The 18,186-nt window shown below is 44.7% G+C and overlaps 1 pseudogene; it reads left to right on the forward strand.

The window, feature by feature from the left end:
• LOC135548311 (netrin receptor UNC5C-like) overlaps window positions 1-17,378 on the forward strand; it is a 257,700-nt pseudogene extending 240,322 nt beyond the window's left edge.
• Window positions 17,379-18,186: the final 808 nt, after the last annotated feature.

The raw sequence follows: 18,186 nt of genomic DNA on the forward strand, positions 1-18,186 counted from the left end.
CACTGGCCTGTCAACTCATGCACTGATACTCCCATCCTCTCATACACAGCCCTGATCTGGCTCTATAATCCTTCAGCTGCTTAGCAACAGCCTCTAGCCTCTCATCCCATCAGAGCTGATACAGCCCTGCTCTACCACTCAAGGTCTGTGGGTTTCTGAGTTTCACTAAGATATAGTTCTACAGAAAAGGAGTGGGGTGAAGACTAGTTAAGGGTTAGGTATAAGGGTGTTGGAAGAAGGATGCTAGTTTCCTAGCTTCCTGTATTATTTCCTAGATTCCTACATCCCGTCATACACGTCTATAGAGAGCAGTGGGGTTTATTTTAATTGAAGGTTGTATAGAACACTATTGATAGGATAAACTAGATTCCTGTATTACTTCTTAGATTCTTAAAATTCTAGATTCAGACTTTTGAAAGCGGTGGGTTTTAGGGTTCAGGGTTGTGTGTTGGAAAGATAAACTAGATCCCTCTAAATTTTGACCACCTGACCACCTCTGCAGTCAGTGTGGGAGAGAGAGACTGTGAGTGACTCTGAGAGAGATGTGGGTTCTGTACTGAGAGACAGGCTTGAGTGTTTTTTAGTCGTTCGTTCTACTGCATCAAAAACAGAAGAACTGCCTGTCCTGAGAGAAACTTTATTAGATGTGCCTTGGACTCTCTTTATCAGCTCTGTTGATAAAGATACTTATAAACCTTCAGAGCTGCAAGAAAAACAAAAACATCTGTAATATACAGTCTTATTTTGGGCTACTTACTGTACAGTATATGACTTTGACGGATTGGCTCTGGCCAGGCAATAAAACAAGATTGTGGAGTGAAAGCATTTAAACAGAAAAATAAGTATTGACTATATCTCAGCCTGTCAGCTGTGTGGATGGTAATATCCGGAGGTGATGGCTAGTTGCTTTATATGAGCTTTTCTTCCCACTGAGCTGAGGCCAACAACACACAAAGGACTGGTGATATATTGTGTTTTCTATGACAGAAAATGGTAGCTATCTCTTCTAATTCTCCCCATAGAGAGGCAGTCAGGCAGACAGACAGACAGGCCAACAGGCAGTCAGACAGACAGTCAGGTCAACAAGCAGTCGTCAGTCAAGTAGTCAGACAGTCAGGCAGTCAGACAGACTCACAGACAGACAGTCATAGTGAGAGATTCAGCATCTGGGTAAATGCACTATATATACAAAAGTATGTGAACAACCCTTCAAATTAGTGGATTCGGCTATTTCAGCCACACCCGTTGCTGACAGGTGTATAAATTCGGGTACACAACCATGCAATCTTCATAGACCAACATTGGCAGGAGAATGGCTTTATTGAAGAGCTCAGTGACATTCAACGTGGCACAGTCATAGGATGCCACCTTTCCAACAAGTCAGTTCGTCAAATTTATGCCCTGGTAGAGCTACCACAGTCAACTGTAAGTGCTGTTATTGTGAAGTGGAAATGTCTAGGAGCAAAAACGTCAGCACAATAACTGTTCGTCGGGAGCTTCATGAAATGGGTTTCTATGGCCGACCAGCCGCACCAAAGCCTAAGATCACCATGCGCAATGCCAAGCGTCGGCAGGAGACGTGTAAAGCACACCTCCATTGGACTCTGGATCAGTGGAAATGCGTTTTCTGGAGTGATGAATTACGCATCACCATCTTGCAGTCCGACAGACGAATCTGGGTTTAGCGGATGCCAGGAGAACGCTACCTACCCCAATGCATAGTGCCAACTGTAAAGTTTGGTGGATGAGGAATAATGTTCTGGGGCTGTTTTTCATGGTTCGGGCCCCTTGGTTCCAGTGAAGGGACATCTTAATACTACAGCATACAATGACATTCTAGATGATTCTGTGTTTCCAACATTGTGGCAACAGTTTGGGAAAGGCCCTTTCCTGTTTCAGCATGACAAGGCCCCTGTACACAAAGTGAGGTCCATACAGAATGGTTTGTCGAGATCGGTGTGGAAGAACTTGAGTGGCCTGCATAGAGCCCTGACCTCAACCCCATCAAACACCTTTGGGATGAATTGGAACGCCAACTGCGAGCTAGGCCTAATCGTCCAACATCAGTGCCCAACCTCACTAATGCTTTTGTGGCTGAATGGGAGCAAGTCCCCGAAGCAATGTTCCAACATCTAGTGGAAAGTTTTCCCTGAAGATTGGAGGCAGTTATAGCAGCAAAGGGGGGACCAAATACATATTAATGCCCATGATTTTGGAATGAGATGTTCGAAGTGTAGTGTAATATATTACCATCATCCAGTGTGAATAATCACATCTCATTGGATATGTCCAGTACAGGGAGCTGTTAGAGAAAAGTGTGTGTGCATGTGTGTCGGTTTTGGTGTGTGTGAAAGCACAGCAGGAGACTTCTGGGTGTGTGGATAGGTGGGTGCATGCATGGGAGCATGGCTGCAAGTGTATATTTGTGTTTGTATGTGTGTGTGTGTGTGTTTGCGTGTGTGTGTGTGTGTGTGTGTGTGTGTGTGTGTGTGTTTGCGTGTGTGTGTGTATGTGTGTGTGTGTGTGTGTGTGTGTGTGTGTGTGTGTGTGTGTGTGTGTGTGTGTGTGTGTTTGCGTGTGTATGTGTGTGTGTGGATGAAGATAGCACAGAGTTATGAGTAACAGGTGGTCTCTCTGCCTCAGTAAGTCTCTCCTCATTGAGTCTTTCTGCACACGTCACTGTCACCGCATCATGATTGATGATGGAATATGTGTGTTTCTGGAGTGTAGAACGTTGGCCGTGATGAATTGAGTAAATAAATCACTTCCCTGTGCATGTGTGTGTGTGTTTACGTGTGTGTGTGCCAAATCAAAATCAAATCAACATGTATTGGTCGCGTAAACAGGTTTGCAGAATGTCTATCAAATGCCTCACGGTTGGCGCAGTGGTTAAGGGCAGGGTGCTGTGCCACCAGAGACTCTGGGTTCGCGCCCAGGCTCTGTCGCAACTGGCTGTGACCGGGAGGTCTGTGGGGCGACGCACAATTGGCCTAGCGTCATCCAGGTTAGGGAGGGTTTGGACTCCTGTGGAGGGCCGGGCACAGTGCAAGCTAACCAAGGTCGCCAGCTGCACGTGTTTCCTCTGACACATTGGTGTGGCTGGCTTCCGGGTTGGATGCGCGCTGTGTTAAGAAGCATTGCTGTGTGTATCAGAGAGACCTTCATCTCTCCCGAGCCCGTTGTAGCGATGAGACAAGATAGTAGCTACTAACAATTGGATACCACGAAATTGGGGAGAAAAGGGGGTAAAAAAATAAAAATGCCAATGAAATACAATGCAAATACACAAATAATCTACGTCTAAACTAGGAATCAAGAAATGACACAACAAGTCAAATTAACAATCAAATTAATCAAATCAAATGTATTTATATAGCCCTTCTTACATCAGCTGATATCTCAATGTGCTGTACAGAAACCCAGCCTAAAACCCCAAACAGCAAGCAATGCAGGTGTAGAAGCACGGTGGCTAGGAAGAACTCCCTAGAAAGGCCAAAACCTAGAGAGGAACCAGGCTATGGGGTGGCCAGTCCTCTTCTGGCTGTGCCGGGTGGAGATTATAACAGAACATGACCAAGATGTTCAAATGTTCATAAATGACCAGCATGGTCAAATAATAATAATCACAGTAGTTGTTGAGGGTGGAACAGATCAGCACCTCAGGAGTAAATGTAAGTTGGCTTTTCATATCCGATCATTGAGAGTATCTGTCACGCCCTGACCATAGAGAGCCTTTTATTATTGTCACGCCCTGGTCGAGGTATTTTGTGTTTATCTTCATTTATTTGGTCAAGCCAGGGTGTGGCATGGTGTTTTTGTATGTGGTGTGTTGGTATTAGGTTTTGTAGCTTAGTGGGGTGTTCTAGTTAAGTCTATGGCTGTCTGAAGTGGTTCTCAATCAGAGGCAGGTGTTTATCGTTGTCTCTGATTGGGAACCATATTTAGGCAGCCATATTCTTTGTGTGTTTCGTGGGTGATTGTCCTTAGTGTCCTTGTTCCTGTATCTGTGTTAGTTTACACTAGTATAGGCTGTTTCGGTTTTCGTTACGTTCTTTGTTTTGTAGTGTTTGTATTTAGATTCGTGTTACGTTTTGTTCATTAAACATGGATCGCAATCTACACGCTGCATTTTGGTCCGACTCTCTTTCACCGCATGAAAACTGTTACAATTATTTTATTGTTGGTTAGGTCGGGGTGTGACTAGGGTGGGTACTCTAGTTGTTTTATTTCTATGTTGGCCTGGTATGGTTCCCAATCAGAGGCAGCTGTCTATCGTTATCTCTGATTGGGGATCATATTTAGGCAGCCTTTTCCCCCTGGGTTTTTCTGGGATCTTGTTTTTGTGAGCACTGCATTTGCATCACGTTTCGTTACTCTGTATTGTTTTTGTGAGTTTCATTTAATAAACATTTGGAACTCTACGCACGCTGCGCCTTGGTCCATTTATTCATTAGACAATCGTGACAGTATCTCTACCGCCCCTGTTGTCTCTAGAGAGTTGAAAACAGCAGGTCTGGGACAGGTAGCACGTCCGGTGAACAGGTCAGTTTTCCATAGCTGCAGGCAGAACAGTTGAAACTGGAGCAGCAGCACGGCCAGGTGGACTGGGGACAGCAAGGAGTCATCATGCCAGGCAGTTCTAGTGCTCAGGTCCCCCGAGAGAGAGAAAGAAAGAAAGAGAGAAATAGAGAATTAGAGAGAGCATACTTAAATTCACATCTTTGCAATGTTACGCAGATGGAAAAAAGCTGTCCTTGAAACAATCTTGATATGTTCGTCAAAAGAGAGATCAGGGTCCAGAGTAATGCTGAGGTCCTTCACAGTTTTATTTGAGACGACTGTCAACCATCAAGATTAATTGTCAGATTCAACAGAAGATCTCTTTGTTTCTTGGGACCTAGAACAAACATCTCTGTTTTGTCTGAGTTTAAAAATAGGAAGTTTGCAGCCATCCACTTCCTTATGTCTGAAACACAGGCTTCCAGCGAGGGCAATTTTGGGGCTTCACCATGTTTCATTGAAATGTACAGCTGTGTGTCATCCGCATAGCAGTGAAAGTTAACATTATGTTTTCGAATGACAACCCCAAGAGGTAAAATATATAGTGAAAACAAAATTTGTTCCAAAACGGAACCTTGAGGAACACTGAAATTTACAGTTGATTTGCCAGAGGACAAACCATTCACAGAGACAAACTGATATCTTTCCGACTGATAAGATCTAAACCAGGCCAGAACTTGTCCGTGTAGACTAATTTGGTTTTCCAATCTCTCCAAAAGAATGTGGTGATTGATGGTATCCCTAACCCTAACCCTGATTTATACGCTGAAGCTATGTTGCGCTTGGTGACCTCTGACTGTTTCATCTTAACATCGTTGATGCCGACGTGGATAACAATATCCCTATACTCTCTACACTCGGCAGTTTTAGCTACAATCCAGAGTAGAGTCCAGGATATAAATATGTGGTGTGTATAAACAGCATATCATTTGGAAAAGAAAATGGTATATATAGTAGTAGGTCTATTAGGATCGACTGTGTGAAGAATAAACAACAGTATATACTGTAAACACTATAAGTGGCTGTGTGTGTGTGTGTGTGTGTGTGTGTGTGTGTGTGTGTGTGTGTGTGTGTGTGTGTGTGTGTGTGTGTGTGTGTGTGTGTGTGTGTGTGTGTGTGTGTGTGTGTGTGTGTGTGTGTGTGAGGCCCAGTTTAGCCCAGTTTTCTACTCTATATTATAGTTATTCCCCCATTGTGGAACACTCATACCAAACCCCAGGACCAGAGGCTAATGACCAGCTATAATACCATGTTAAACAGCCTGGCTCAATAGAAAATACTGTCACACACACCCACATCTACCCACACACACACACACACTATGAAATACTGTCATTCCTCTTCTGTCTATCCGTCTCATAATGGGCTGAATGGATGCCAGGGGGGTGTGCTGCTCACAGGAGCGTCAGGATAAAGATCCCTGCAGGATCCTCTTAGACTCAGTTAGACCCAGACACCAGTAATGAAACAGGAATATGCTCTGACATGATCCATCGAGCACTGTCACAAGGAGAGGGACATTATGCGATTACCTCATACATGTTGGTCTATTGTTACAGACATTATATGTTTACACACATATGTAGGCAGGCACTTATATGCAGATACACACACACTCTCTCACCCCCCCCTCTCTCTCTAGGAGGTGGTGGTGGTAGGAGAGGAGAACTTCACCACTCCCTGTTACATCCAGATGGATGAGGAGGCATGTCACATCCTGACAGAGACCCTCGGGACATACTGCCTGGTGGGCCAGTCCTGCAGCGCGGCCACCACTAAGAGACTGAAACTGGCCATCTTCGGCCCCGTCACCTGCCCCGCCCTTGAGTACCACATTAGAGTTTACTGCCTGGATGACACACAGGACTCATTCAAAGTAAGTGTGTGTGTGTGTGTGTGTGTGTGTGTGTGCGTGCGTGCGTGCGAGCGTGCGTGCGAGCGTGCGTGCGTGCGTGCATGAGTGTGTGTGTGTGTGTGTGTGTGAGTGCGTGCGTGCGTGTGTGTGTGTGTGTGTGAGTAGCCAGCAGATGCAGTGTGGGAGGCAGGTAGGCAGGTAAGCAGTGGGGGCTGTGTTTGTATGCAGTAACAAGGGAAGATGAGCACATGCATTTGAATATAGTCTCCAAGGCCAAGCTGCTCCTAGAGAAATGGTGCCGTGCCCTTGCAAATATGAGCCATATTTGATATTTATTCTCCTCCTCCCCCATTGTCCTCCCCCCATCACCTCCTTCCACCTTCAGTGAAGAAAGACAAGGTCTCATTACTACCTTTTAAGGAGGAGGATAGGACCCGGTTATTATGTTTGGGAATGAGTAGTGAGATTAAGAATGATCACGGTTATTATGTTTGGGAATGAGTAGTGAGATTAAGAATGATCACGGTTATTATGTTTGGGAATGAGTAGTGAGATTCAGAATGATCACGGTTATTATGTTTGGGAATGAGTAGTGAGATTCAGAATGATCACGGTTATTATGTTTGGGAATGAGTAGTGAGTTTAACGGTTATTATGTTTGGGAATGAGTAGTGAGAAGTGAGATTAAGAATGATCATGGTTATTATGTTTGGGAATGAGATCACGGTTAGTGAGATTAAGAATGATCACGGTTATTATGTTTGGGAATTAGTGAGTTAAGAATGGGAATTAAGTTATTATGTTTAATGAATGATCATGGTTATTATGTTTGGGAATGAGTAGTGAGATTAAGAATGATCACGGTTATTATGTTTGGGAATGAGTAGTGAGATTAAGAATGATCATGTTGAATGTAGATGTGAATGTCACATGTTGTGCATGTTTATAGATGGGTTATCACATGGTTGGTAAGTACATAATGCCTGCTGAAATTATGTGTGCCTGTCTCTGTGTGTCTGTCGCTGTGTATTTGTTGCTGTGTATCTGTCGCTGTGTGTTTGACGCTGTGTTTCTGTCGCTGTGTGTCTGTCTCTGTGTTTATGTCGCTGTGTGTCTGTCTCTGTGTGTCTGTCTCTGTGTGTCTGTTGCTGTGTACCTGTCGCTGTGTGTTTGATGCTGTGTTTCTGTCGCTGTGTGTCTGTCTCTGTGTTTCTGTCGCTGTGTGTCTGTCTCTGTGTGTCTGTCTCTGTATGTCTGTCTCTGTGTGTCTGTCTCTGTGTGCCTGTAGGAGGTTTTGCAGATGGAGAAACAGATGGGAGGGAAACTCCTGGACGAACCAAAGACACTCAACTTCAAGGACAGCACCCACAACCTGCGACTGTCCATCCACGATGTCCCACACACACTGTGGAAAAGCAAGCTACTAGCCAAGTACCAGGTACACACACACACGGAATGTAAAGACACACACAAACACCCTTGGTGCTAGTATAACCCCCACCCCCTTCTCTCCCCAGGAGCTGTCATTCCAGCAGGTGTGGTCTGGGTCCCAGAGGAACCTCCACTGTACTTTCACCCTGGAGAGGTTCTGTCCCAGCACCGTCAACCTGGCCTGTAAGCTGTGTGTTCGACAGGTGGAGGGGGAGGGACAGATCTTCCAGCTCGACACCACCCTCTCAGAGGTATGGAAACAGTACTGTATCCAGATACAGTATATATATATAGTGAACTAATGAAGTATATCAGACCTGGGTTAGAAGGTGGGATTCACATGTATTTAATTGCCATTTTTATGTCAGCGATCTACACAAAATACTCTAATGTTGAAGTGGAAGAAAAATTCTAACATTTGTAAAAAAAAATATTTAAAAAAGACAAATTAAACACAAGTATATCTTGATTAGATATGTATTCAACCCCCTGAGTCAAAACATGTTAGACTCACGTTTAGCAGCGATTACAGCTGTGAGTCTGTCTGGGTAAGTCTCTAAGAGCTTTGTACACCTGGATTGTACAATATTTGTACATTAGTCTTTAAAACATTCTTCAAACTCTGTCAAGTTGGTTGTTGATCATTGCTAGACAGCCATTTTAAAGTCTTGCCATAGAATTTCAAGCCGATTTAAGTCAAAACTGTAACTAGGCCACTCAGGAACATTCAATGTCATCTTGGTAAGCAATTCCAGTGTATAGTTGGCTTTGTGTTTATGCTGAAAGGTGAAATTGTCTCCTAGTGTCTGTTGGATAGCAGACTGAACTAGGTTTTCTTCTAAGATTTTGCCTTTGCTTAGCTGTATACCTTTTATTTTTATCTAAAAAAAACCTCCCTATTCTTGCCGTTGACAAGCATACCCATAACATGATGCAGCCACCACCATGCTTCAAAATATGAAGAGTGGTATTCAGTGATGTTGGATTTGCCCCAAACATTACACTTTGTATTCAGGACATGAAGTCATTTCTATGCAACGTTCTTTGCAGAATTACTTAGGTGCAAATAGGATACATATTTTGGAATATTTTTATTCTGTAAAGGCTTCCTTTACTCTGTCATTTAGGTTAGTATTGTGGAGTAACTGCAATGATGTTGATCCATCCTCAGTTATCTCCTATCACAGCCATTAAACTCTGTAACTGTTTTAAAGTCACCATTGGCCTCATGGTGAAATCCCTAAGCAATTTTCTTCCTCTCTGGCAACTGAGTTAGGAAGGACGCCTGTATCTTTATAGTTACTGGGTGTATTGATACACCTTCCAAAGTGTAATGAACAACTATACAATGCTTAATAACTTTACAATGCTTACCCATCTACAGTACAAATAGCTGTCCTTCTTTGTGAGGCATTGGGACACCTTCTTAGTCTTTGTGGTTGAATCTGTGTTTGAAATGTACTGCTCGACTGAGGGACCTTAGAGATAATTGTATGCCCGGGGTGCAGAGATTAGGTAGTCATTCAGAAATCATGTTAAACACTATTATTGCTCACAGAGTGAGTCCATGCAACTCATTGTGTGACTTGTTAAGAATTTATTTAAATCCTGAACTTATCTAGGATTGCCATAACCAAGGGGTTGAATACTTATTGACTCAAGACATTTCAGCTTTTCATTTTTTATTAATTTGTAACATTCTAAAAGCATAATTCCACTTTGACATTATGGGGTATTGTGTTTAGGCCGGTGACACAACATCTACATTTAATTCATTTCAATTCAGGCTGTAACACAACGAAATATGGAAAAAGTCAAGGGATGTGAATACTTCCCGAAGGCACGGTATTTGCTGAATCATGCATGCATGCTCAGACAAATCAGACTAACTTGATTTAGTCTAACTGGCTTACTGCTAACTTGAGTTGAGGCTGCTGTTATATCGTATATTCCTGTCTTTTTCCATGTCTTTGTCCCTCCTTGTTGTCAGTGGTTGAGTGAGAGTTTAGTCTTCTGTCAGTGAACTATTTTACTCAGACAGTGAGCCTTGAGCCTGCTGCACTCGCTGCCCTTTCTGTGAGAGCTTGTCTTTTGTGACTTATTTTATTTTTCGTAGCTCCACACAGACCACAGCTCTAAGGGAGTAATCACTCCAATCGCACTCTGACAACCCCCTCACAAGGAGAATGGTTGAGTAAGAGATAATTGAAACAGATTGTACAGGGCACAGTGGATAGAGTGCTTTGCTCTAGCCCTGGCCTTACTGTAGCCCCTGTTCTCTCTGAGCGTGTCCAGACCTTACTATCTGACTAGAGGCCAGGCGTAGCTCCTGTTCTCTCTGAGCGTGTCCAGACCTTACTATCTGACTAGAGGCCAGGCGTTGTTCCTGTTCTCTCTGAGAGTGTCCAGACCTTACTATCTGACTAGAGGCCAGGCATAGCTCCTGTTCTCTCTGAGAGTGTCCAGACCTTACTATCTGACTAGAGGCCAGGCGTAGCTCCTGTTCTCTCTGAGAGTGTCCAGACCTTACTATCTGACTAGAGGCCAGGCGTAGCTCCTGTTCTCTCTGAGCGTGTCCAGACCTTACTATCTGACTAGAGGCCAGGCGTAGCTCCTGTTCTCTCTGAGCGTGTCCAGACCTTACTATCTGACTAGAGGCCAGGCGTTGTTCCTGTTCTCTCTGAGCGTGTCCAGACCTTACTATCTGACTAGAGGCCAGGCGTAGCTCCTGTTCTCTCTGAGCGTGTCCAGACCTTACTATCTGACTAGAGGCCAGGCGTTGTTCCTGTTCTCTCTGAGAGTGTCCAGACCTTACTATATGACTAGAGGCCAGGCGTAGCTCCTGTTCTCTCTGAGCGTGTCTAGACCTTACAATCTGACTAGAGGCCAGGCGTAGCTCCTGTTCTCTCAGAGAGTGTCCAGACCTTACTATCTGACTAGAGGCCAGGCATAGCTCCTGTTGTCTCTGAGCGTGTCCAGACCTTACTATCTGACTAGAGGCCAGGTTCCTCTCTGAGCGTGTCCAGACCTTACTATCTGACTAGAGGCCAGGCGTAGCTCCTGTTCTCTCTGAGCGTGTCCAGACCTTACTATCTGACTAGAGGCCAGGCGTAGCTCCTGTTCTCTCTGAGCGTGTCTAGACCTTACTATCTGACTAGAGGCCAGACGTAGCTCCTGTTCTCTCTGAGCGTGTCCAGACCTTACTATCTGACTAGAGGCCAGGCGTAGCTCCTGTTCTCTCTGAGAGTGTCCAGACCTTACTATCTGACTAGAGACCAGGCTGGGCTCCTGTTGTCTCTGAGCGTGTCCAGACCTTACTATCTGACTAGAGGCCAGGCGTAGCTCCTGTTCTCTCTGAGCGTGTCCAGACCTTACTATCTGACTAGAGGCCAGGCGTAGCTCCTGTTCTCTCTGAGCGTGTCCAGACCTTACTATCTGACTAGAGGCCAGGCATAGCTCCTGCTCTCTGTTCTATCTCTAGAGGCCAGGCGTGTCTGAGCGTGTCCAGACCTTACTATCTGACTAGAGGCCAGGCATAGCTCCTGTTGTCTCTGAGCGTGTCCAGACCTTACTATCTGACTAGAGGCCAGGCGTAGCTCCTGTTCTCTCTGAGCGTGTCCAGACCTTACTATCTGACTAGAGGCCAGGCGTAGCTCCTGTTGTCTCTGAGCGTGTCTAGACCTTACTATCTGACTAGAGGCCAGACGTAGCTCCTGTTCTCTCTGAGCGTGTCCAGACCTTACTATCTGACTAGAGGCCAGGCGTAGCTCCTGTTCTCTCTGAGAGTGTCCAGACCTTACTATCTGACTAGAGACCAGGCTGGGCTCCTGTTGTCTCTGAGCGTGTCCAGACCTTACTATCTGACTAGAGGCCAGGCATAGCTCCTGTTCTCTCTGAGAGTGTCCAGACCTTACTATCTGACTAGAGACCAGGCTGGGCTCCTGTTGTCTCTGAGCGTGTCCAGACCTTACTATCTGACTAGAGGCCAGGCATAGCTCCTGTTCTCTCTGAGCGTGTCCAGACCTTACTATCTGACTAGAGACCAGGCTGGGCTCCTGTTGTCTCTGAGCGTGTCCAGACCTTACTGTCTGACTAGAGGCCAGGCATAGCTCCTGTTCTCTCTGAGCGTGTCCAGACCTTACTATCTGACTAGAGGCCAGGCGTAGCTCCTGTGTTCTCTCTGAGCGTGTCCAGATCTTACTATCTGACTAGAGGCCAGGCATAGCTCCTGTTCTCTCTGAGCGTGTCCAGATCTTACTATCTGACTAGAGGCCAGGCGTAGCTCCTGTTCTCTCTGAGAGTGTCCAGACCTTACTATCTGACTAGAGGCCAGGCTAGGCTCCTGTTGTCTCTGAGCGTGTCCAGACCTTACTATCTGACTAGAGGCCAAGCGTTGTTCCTGTTCTCTCTGAGAGTGTCCAGACCTTACTATCTGACTAGAGGCCAGGCGTAGCTCCTGTTCTCTCTGAGCGTGTCCAGACCTTACTATCTGACTAGAGGCCAGGCGGAGCTCCTGTTCTCTCTGAGCGTGTCCAGATCTTACTATCTGACTAGAAGCCAGGCGTAGCTCCTGTTCTCTCTGAGCGTGTCCAGATCTTACTATCTGACTAGAAGCCAGGCGTAGCTCCTGTTCTCTCTGAGCGTGTCCAGACCTTACTATCTGACTAGAGGCCAGGCGTAGCTCCTGTTCTCTCTGAGCGTGTCCAGACCTTACTATCTGACTAGAGGCCAGGCGTAGCTCCTGTTCTCTCTGAGCGTGTCCAGACCTTACTACTATCTGACTGGAATAATGTTATGAATACATGCGCTAATTCGAATGAGAACTTGTAACACTAGCTCCAACAATCTTCTCCCAAATAATAATTTCAATCTATTCAAATAGTTGTATCCTGTACTGACATCAATCTCTCTCCTCCATCTCCACCATCAGGACACACAGAGTATCGACACGTCTCTGCTGGACCCAGCCAGTAACATCACAACCCTGGTGGGGCCCAATGCCTTCCGCATTCCCCTCTCCATCAGACAGAAGCTCTGTGGCAGCCTGGACGCCCCACAGAACCGAGGAAACGACTGGAGGATGCTGGCACACAAACTCAACCTGGACAGGTGAGGATGGGATGGGACCGTATGATGTGTGTGTGTGTGTGTGTGTGTGTGTGTGTGTGTGTGTGTGTGTGTGTGTGTGTGTGTGTGTGTGTGTGTGTGTGTGTGTGTGTGTGTGTGTGTGTGTGTGTGTGTGTGTGTGTGTGTGTGTGTGTGTGTGTGTGTGTGTGTGTGTGTGTGTGTGTGTGTGTGTGGGCTCCCTTATCACAGACAGCAGTGGGAGTTAAACCAGCAGCAGGAGGGATGACTTTACCCTCCATCGTTCCCCCTCCCTCACCTCTTATCTCCTTTCTCACCCACACCCTTACTCCACCTCTCCCTACCTTTCAGAAAGCTCAGAGCTGGATGAAAGTAGTTCTGACCATTTAATGTTTGACTGTCCGCTTTTAAACTAGTTTTTGTTCATTTAAATGATGACACTGGATATTCATAAAGCACAGGCAGAGTATGCAAACTCCATATAACCTCTCTCTCCGTCTCTCTACCTCTCTGCCTCTCTCACTGTCTGTCTTTCTCTCACTCGCTCTCTCTGTCTCTCTTTCTCTCGCTCTCTCTGTCTCTCTCTCGCTGTCTCTCTTTCTCTCTACCTTTCTGCCTCTCTCACTGTCTGTCTTTCTCTCTCTCGCGCTCTCTGTCTCTCTCTCGCTCTCTCTGTCTCTCTCTCGCTGTCTCTCTTTCTCTCTACCTTTCTGCCTCTCTCACTGTCTGTCTTTCTCTCTCTCGCTCTCTCTGTCTCTCTCTCGCTGTCTCTCTGTCTCTCTGCCTCTCTCTCTCTCTCTCTCTCTATATATATATATATATATATATATATATATATATCAGGTATTTGAATTACTTTGCCACTAAATCCAGTCCTACGGGGGTGATTCTGGACCTTTGGGAGGCCCAACACTTCCCTGACGGGAACCTCGGCCGCCTGGCTGCCGTGCTGGAGGAGATGGGTCGCCATGAGAACCTTGTGCTCATGGCAACAGACCACTGACACCCGTCCTTCAAAGAACAGGAAGTTCCAGGGAGGAGTAAGAGATGAGTCACGGAGAAAAGAAGAGAGAGAGGAACACAGGACAGGCAGAAACACAGGACAGGCAGAGCAAGACCTCTCTTCCATCAGAGAACACACATCCATAGAGACACACACACAAACATACAGTGAACAAAAATATAAACGCAACATGCAACAATTTCATAGGTTTTGTGAGTTACAGTTCATATGAGGAAATCAGTCAATTGAAATCATTAGGCCCTAATCTGTGGATTTCACATAACTGGGAATACAGATATGCATCTGTTGGTCACAGATACCTTAAAAAAAGGTAGGGGCGTAGATCAGAAAACCAGTCAGTATCTGGTGTGACCACCATTTGCCTCATGCCGCGCTACACATCTCCTTCACATAGAGTTGATCAGACTGTTGATTGGCCTGTGGAATGTTGTCCCACTCCTCTTCAATGCCTGTGCAAAGTGGCTGGGTATTGGCGGGAACTGGAACACGCTGTCGTACATGTCGATCCAGAGCATCCCGAACATGCTCAATGGGTGACATGTCTGTTGAGTATGCAGGCCATGGAAGAACTGGAACATTTTCAGCTTCCAGGAATTGTGTACATATCCTTGTGACATGGGGCTGTGCATTATCATGCTGAAACATGAGGTGATGGTGGTGGATGAATGGCACTACAATGGGCCTCAGGTCTCGTCACAGTATCTCTGTGCATTCAAATTGCCATCGATAAAATGCAATTGTGCTCGTGTACGTAGCTTATTCCTGGCCATACCATAACCCCACCACCACCATGGGAACCTCTGTTCGCAATGTTGACTTCAGCAAAATGCTCACCCACACAACACCAAACACGCTGTCTGCCATCTGCCCGGTACAATTTAAACTGGGATTCAACCCTGAAGAGCACAGTGTGCCAGTGGCCATCGAAGATGCGCATTTTCCCAATGAAGCCTGTTACGACGCCAAACTGCAGTCAGGTCAAAGCCCTGATGAGGATGACGAGCACACAGATGAGCTTCGCTGAGACGGTTTGTGACCGTTTGTGCAACAATTATTTGGTTGTGCAAACTCACAGTTTCATCAGCTGTCCAGGTGGCGTGTCTCAGACCCTCCCACAGGTGAAGAAGCTGGGAGTGGAGGTCCTGGACTGGCGTGGTTACATGTGGTATACATGTACATTTTAGAGTGACTTTTGATTGTCCCCAGCACAAGGTGCACCTGTGTAATGATCATGCTGTTTAATCAGCTTCCTGACATGCTACACATGTCAGGTGAATGGACTATCTTTTCAAAGGCGAAATGCTCACTAACAGGAATGTAAACACATTTGTGCAGAAAATTTAGAGCGAAATAAGCTTTTTGTGCATATGGAACATTTCTGGGATCTTTTATTTCAGCTCATGAGAAATGGGACCAACACTTTACATGTTGCGTTTATATCTTGTTCAATATACTTAGCATAGCCGCGCTCCACTTTCAATATATTGAACTAGGATGTTAGTGAGCCTTGTCTGTACTCTCTCTGGTACAGTTTTCTTTACCGTCATACAGTTTCCTAGGAAACGCTTGATAGTTCTGTCCATATATTGGATGACCTCATGGACGTCTCTCTATGGTGACAGACTGGCTCAGAGCAGAGGAACATGGGAAGGGGTGTGGCCAGAGGGATTGGGGAAGGCCCCTCCCACTTCAACTGCCCTATGGATCCTCATGGTAACTCCTGGAACTAACAATACTGTTTAAGGACTCGTCAACATTTCTAATGAAAGAACTTGTTTCGGTGACTATATACGTCTGTATTTAACACATCTATTTATACACAAATATGTCTCCTGTATTTTATGCAGTCTAATATTGATTACTTTAGGCTGCGTTTACACACAGCCATCTTTTGACCAATCAGATCTTTTCACAACAGATCTTTTTCAGAGCTGATCTGATTGGTCAAAAGACCAATTAGTAAAACAATATCAGAATTGAGCTGCCTGTGTAAACATAGCCTTGGAGTTCTCTTGTGTTCCCTTTCTTTTCATTGTGTCAACGTGCCCCCTGGTGGATTCTCTTGTTAATGACGCCTACTGGACAGTCACTGAAACAAGGCCAGTAGAACAACCTGTACATAAGCAGAACATTGAAAACTCTAACCTTTTACAGTGTTAGTAAGACTGTCATCATTAATATTAACTGTTGTCATTCCTGTTGTGTATTATTATTGTTTTATAATTATTTTTTGTTACTTTCTATTTCAATTATTTACAATTTGCCTATTTAATTTGAAAAGTATATATTTTGGTTTAGATTGCGCTATCAAGTGTTGGTTTATTAGCCCATAAAACCAATGATGCTGATAGATGGAACTGTTTGAGAGGTCAGTGAGATGTCAGTCAATCAAAGGTCAAAGTTCAGTAGTTAACGCTCACTGCATGCCAGTCAGCATAGTAGGGTCATCACTGTCTGGCCAAGTTACAAAATCAGAAGTTCTAAAATGTAGCTTCTTAAAATCAGATTTTGAACCTAGCCCTAACCTTAACCTCACTGGTAACCGTATACCTAACCTTAACCTTAGATTATTTTCATAAATGTTTCCAATATAGACAATTTTGACTGACTTTGCAGGTTGGTCATCTAGTGGGAACCGTATAATGGAGAATCTCAATCTGCTCTCATCATGTATGGTCCTCTGATGATGACCTCATTCATATGAGACAGAACCAGGGTAGTGGAAGAGATGCGAGTCTGTCTCCCAAGGTGGAAGATGGGTAATTTGTTGATAGACAAATATATTTTTTCTTAGGACTGATTCAGCCTGATACGATTGTCTTTTTACCAAATAATTGACATAATATTATGTACAATTCCACACTAGCGTTCTCTTTCATCAGGTCAAAATAAGTGTCATTAGATTGTTTCGCGCCAAGTTACTGAATGACAGTTGCTGTTGACATTGAGCAGGGGGAATAGAAATAGGTGAAATAGTGGGAAATGTGGGCATTACCTATTTATTTATATTTGAAATGGGAAATTCAGTATAAGGATTGTATGATAGCATATGTGTATGTGTAAAATAATTGATGATAACTGTCAACAAAACATTCCTTTACAGCAGCAGTACTGACGACAGTCATTTGATTCGTTTTGGTTCAAATCATTTTGTCTTGACAGTTGGGAATTTTTCTAAAGCCGTCTATGCAAACTTTGCATTCTTTATAAACAAAATGTAGGTACTGAAAAGTGCTAGCTGTTGCATTCCATCGTTCTCTTGAGGCTTCATGGGTAATATTGTATAGTGAGAACGTAGCTAATTCTTGTTCTGACTCTCATGTTACTTGCAAATGCTTGCATTTCCTCTGTCAAGTTCCTGTACAAAGTGTAAGAAATAATTTTTAAAACTAATAATAAATTATATTTATATGCAACACTGAATGCAGAGTCCGACTCTCCTTTTCCACATCTTGGTTCAACCCTAACACTAACGACCACAGTGTTTCCAACACTCGGTCCTCAACCCCAAGAGGTGCGTGTTTCGTTTTTCCCCCTAACTACACAGCTGATTTTAATAATCAAACCTTGATGATTAGTTGAGATTTGAATCAGCTGTGTAGTGCACCCTCTGGGGTCCGAGTTTGGGAAACCATGCTCTACCATACCCCTAACCACAGCTCCCTTTGACCCAAGGTGTGGGATTTCCTTGATTTTCCTATTCCTGTAGGATATTTCTGCTGTTTTCGTGTGTGTGTGTGTGTGTGTGTGTGTGTGTGTGTGTGTGTGTGTGTGTGTGTGTGTGTGTGTGTGTGTGTGTGTGTGTGTGTGTGTGTGTGTGTGTGTGTGTGTGTGTGTGTGTGTGTGTGTGTGTGTGAGTGAGTGAGTGAGTGAGTGAGTGAGTGAGTGAGTGAGTGTGAGTGAGTGAGTGAAAGAAATCATCGAATTCCTCTAAAAAGGAGACGATATAGACGTTGACATCATTTTATTAGGGAATGTTCTCCTGGTCCACACACTCTCTTATACACATATGTACAGATTAAATAAGGCACACGCCATAGTGGTGGAGTGGACGGTCAGGGAGTTATTCTGTAGACAAGCCAAAGGCAAACAACCAAAACTGACATTTAACATGATTAAGTCCATCAGTATGAATACATTTCAATATTATTATTAACAATTCAATACGGTGAGGGGAGATTTCTTCATATTACAGTAAGACAACCATGGGGGAGACCATCTTATTGGCATG

Source organism: Oncorhynchus masou, chromosome 11 (assembly GCF_036934945.1).
Source record: "Oncorhynchus masou masou isolate Uvic2021 chromosome 11, UVic_Omas_1.1, whole genome shotgun sequence".
Lineage (NCBI taxonomy): Eukaryota > Metazoa > Chordata > Actinopteri > Salmoniformes > Salmonidae > Oncorhynchus > Oncorhynchus masou.